The sequence below is a fragment of the Gigantopelta aegis genome, chromosome 1 (assembly GCF_016097555.1).
Source record: "Gigantopelta aegis isolate Gae_Host chromosome 1, Gae_host_genome, whole genome shotgun sequence".
NCBI lineage: Eukaryota > Metazoa > Mollusca > Gastropoda > Neomphalida > Peltospiridae > Gigantopelta > Gigantopelta aegis.
The window spans coordinates 20,005,071-20,009,204 of NC_054699.1; positions in this window are offsets into that span (position 1 = coordinate 20,005,071).

Consider the following 4,134-nt stretch of genomic DNA (forward strand, 5'->3'; position numbering starts at 1 on the left):
AGCAGCTTGGGGATTAACACACATGTAATTATGTTTTGTCGTTAAATATAATAATTATGTTTTAAATATTCATGTAATAAGTAAAGTTTGTTTTGTTTAACGACACTACTATAGTACATTGATTAATTAATTATGGACCATTGGATGTCAAACATTTGGTAAATTTGACACATAGTCATCAGATGAAACCCGCAACATGTTTTCCATTAGCGTTTATACATTTTTTATATGATTTTTGATATGATGTAATAAATAATCTACAAATATCCATTATTTGTTCTTAATTAGTGAAATCAAGTGAACAATTTCATGTTAGTAACATCACCTCAAAAATAGTTCATATTTGTGAAAATGTAATCATGATTGTAATCATGATTACTGGGCAGTGTAACCGCAATCATAGTCGATTACTATCATTTTCCTTATAATCGTAATCGTAATCATGACATTCTTAAGTAATCGTAATCGATTACTTTTGTCATGTAATCGCCCCATGTCTGGTATGTATGTCTGTATGTATGTATGTGTATATATCTGTAACAATAATGGCACATTGACAGTCCGAAAACAAATAACACGTTTCCTTCCGACTGCTTCCAGTTACAAGCCCCCGCTGTTAGTTTGTGTACTGTCCGTAGTTTGTGTGTATTTATTTTCTTTTTCAGATAATCTCTCAGTGGCTGATGATTTTATTTATTTATATGTATTCATTCATTCATATATTATTATTATTATTATTATTATTATTATTATTGTACTGTAGGGGCAATATTACGCTATTCATATACGTTAGCAGGGTAAAATGGGTATGGCGCCATACCCAAATTTTATTACAGATTAAAAAAATGTAAGTTAACCTTTTGACAAAATTAATGACTCTATTATTACTGTATAATTTTAATAACCCTACTCCTACACCTAACCATTTTATTTCTGGGGGAGGCCCCCCATACCCCCTATCGACTGCTGTTGCATTCAGCAAACACATTGTAAATATTTAATTGCATAGCGCCATACCCAAAATTTTCTTTCCTGCATAAACACTGGGTAGGTGTCTATGGAAAACGTACACACAAGGGTCCGCTAGATTCATATTCAACCCCCATTCCCCTGTTAGTACTTAGTATATTTTCCTCCTGTTCCAAGTGGTTCGGTAATATGGATCAATCAAATACTTATTTACCGCCTATATACATTTTTGCTGCCTTTATAGGCAGCCCTTGTTAGCGGAGGCCATATACACGACCGTCGTATATATAGCCACTTTGTATATTAACACCGTCTAGTTCACAGTATTCTTTAAAAATGTAATAATTCCTATCCCAAAGCAGCTGTAATTACCCATGGTGATATGGCATATTTTATACAATAATGAATTTGACAGAGGGCGTACTCACTGAAATGGTACACAATGGCTGCGTCCGTTATATATAATAGCCGTCACATTTAACCGTTTTATTAATTAACTATACGATTATACTTGTTGATATTAAGCAATAATGCATTATATATCGTTGAATATGCATACCAGGTCAAATGCCTTAATTGTCCCTTCCTTTAAAATGCTTCTGTTGCTAAAATAAATTAAGGTAAACGCTTCTTATCGTTAATTTTTATAACTTGTTTTCATTGTTTTTCTTTCGATTTACCCTAAGTCGCAGAGGACGGACCGGCCTCGATGGCGTCGTGGTTAAAGGGACATTCCTGAGTTTGCTGCAATTTTTAAGATGTTTTCGACTTTTTTTTACGATTGTAATTACATATCAAACATATTTTTCTGCATAAAATATTAGTGGCTGTATATTGAACGTGTTTCTGATCGTTCTGATATTTGTACTGGGTTAAATTTCATTTTATTTCCTAAAAAATATTTTTTCGTACGTTAGACTAAGTAGAGCTAATTTTAATCAGATTGATAAAGTACTTTTAGCGACAAATGAAATGTGTATATTTCAGATAATACTTTGTTATGCCATTAATTAGGTCAACCATCCGTGACAGAGCGCCTTTAAATGGCCTGGTGTAATTGGCAATTAACTATAACAATGAAGTAACATTACCTGGTATTTAAATGCTAATTAGTAATAACGCCAGCTGTTTCATTTAGAACAAAACGTTAAACAATTTCCTTCCTTCCTTGCATACCTCAGCTATCTGGGCTGTCTGTCCAGGACAGTGGCAGGCCCGTAGCATGGTGGACATTATTGGGGGTGGGGTGGGGGTGGGGGTGGGGGCACGATTCAAGGGTTATTTGCCCGTTACTGTAATTCTCGCTGTTAATCTCAATCCGTTTGTCTCGCTACAACTTTTAAATTCAGTCGAGATGTAAAGGTTATAAAAAAAAGAAGAAAAAAGAAGCCAAACTTATTGGGGGCGAGCCCCCCTGGCCCCCAACTCTTCCCCCCCCCCTCTGCTACGGACCTGAGTGGGTTAGTTGTTAGTTGGTTAATGGTTAGTGAGAGAGAAGAGGGTGTAGTGGCATTACACCTACCCAGGTGGAGGAAGCTTGTACCACAGTTCAACCCCAAGCACTTCATCTCGTCTCCGTAGGCGCCAACCTTTCCAGGTAATCTCGTTTTTTGCCTTTTTTGGCCGGCATTCAAAATTTTATGTTTATTTTTTTGTAAACAGTCCGACGCACTTTATTTTGGTAGCCTGTCTAAATTGCTCAAATCACTTTAAAACCATTTTGGCCGAGCACTTTTATTTTTGGACTTAATTTTTTGCCAGACATGGCAGATCGAATCAGCTCTCTCATTTTGGCCTTAGGTCTCTGACCTAACTACTAAATTCTTATTCCAAATTCCGCCCACCTCAAACTTACCTCCCCCCTTCCTAGCCCGGACTTAGTCACTGGCGAAGTCAGAGGTTAAGCCCGGGACAGGCGTGTTCGAAACCTTAGTGGTGTTTGAACACGTAAAAAGGTTTCAGTCGGTCGGTCAGTCTAGTCTTATCTCAAGCCCAGTTTCAACACCGCTCGTGGCCTTGAGACAGGGACTGACAGTGTTGTTTATAGTGGAGTGCATTTGGCCAGCAAAAGCCAAGTCCTGGCTAGGGCCGGTGTCACATATAATTTGCACTCCCCTGGATTTGCACTCCCCAATCAAGATTATACGTAGAATAAGCACTCCCCAGTGCATATTATACATGTAATATACACTCCCCCATTCTATATGTATAATATGCACTCTCTCTGAATAATATGCATTCTCCCAGTTTATATTACACGTAGGTTATAATAATGTTTTAAGCATTCACATAATAATATCTTTTTAGCATTCTTTGATGTGTGTATGCCCAGTGCACTTTGTAAAAGTTGATATAAATAGCAGTGACGAATCTAGATGGCTATGTGAATCAGGGGCGGACCCAAGGAGGCCAAAACGTTTCTGGATCCGCCCTTGCAAATTTGCAGAATAAAAATAATATCTCATCATATGTGATGATCGGATGGATTCCTGAATCTCTTCACCCATTCCTTGTTTCCAATTAATATGACAGGAATTATGCGGACATAACGCTGCAAAGCTTGGTCTTAAACATGTTCATATATTAGAACCAAAATTCATTACTTTCAAAGGTATGTGCTATCATGTCTTTAGAATGGTGCATATAAAAATCCCAAGCTACTAATGGACAATTGTAGCGCGTTTACTAAATCTAAGACTCTATGTCAAAATTACCAAATGTTTTACATCCTATATTCGATCATTAATACATCAGTGTGCTCTAGTGGTGTCGTTAAAATATTTTTTAATTGCACAAGCCTAAGTGCAGTGAGTACATGTTATAAAATTCAAGTGCGTGATACTAAATAGATCATTATTATACGCATAACCTGGAACTCATATTAATTATTACACATCTATTAAATCTATACTCCATTATTATGCATATAATCTAAACTCCACATTCATTAATCTAACTACACATAATCTAAACTCCACATTTATTGCTATACATATAATATACGCTCCCCGTTCATTATTATACATATAATCTACACTCCCCATCCATTACTATACAAATAACCTACACTTTCCATTCATTATAATACATATAATCTGCACATTCCCCATCACATTATTATACATAGTATCTACACTCCCCATTCATATTATATATAAAATTTGC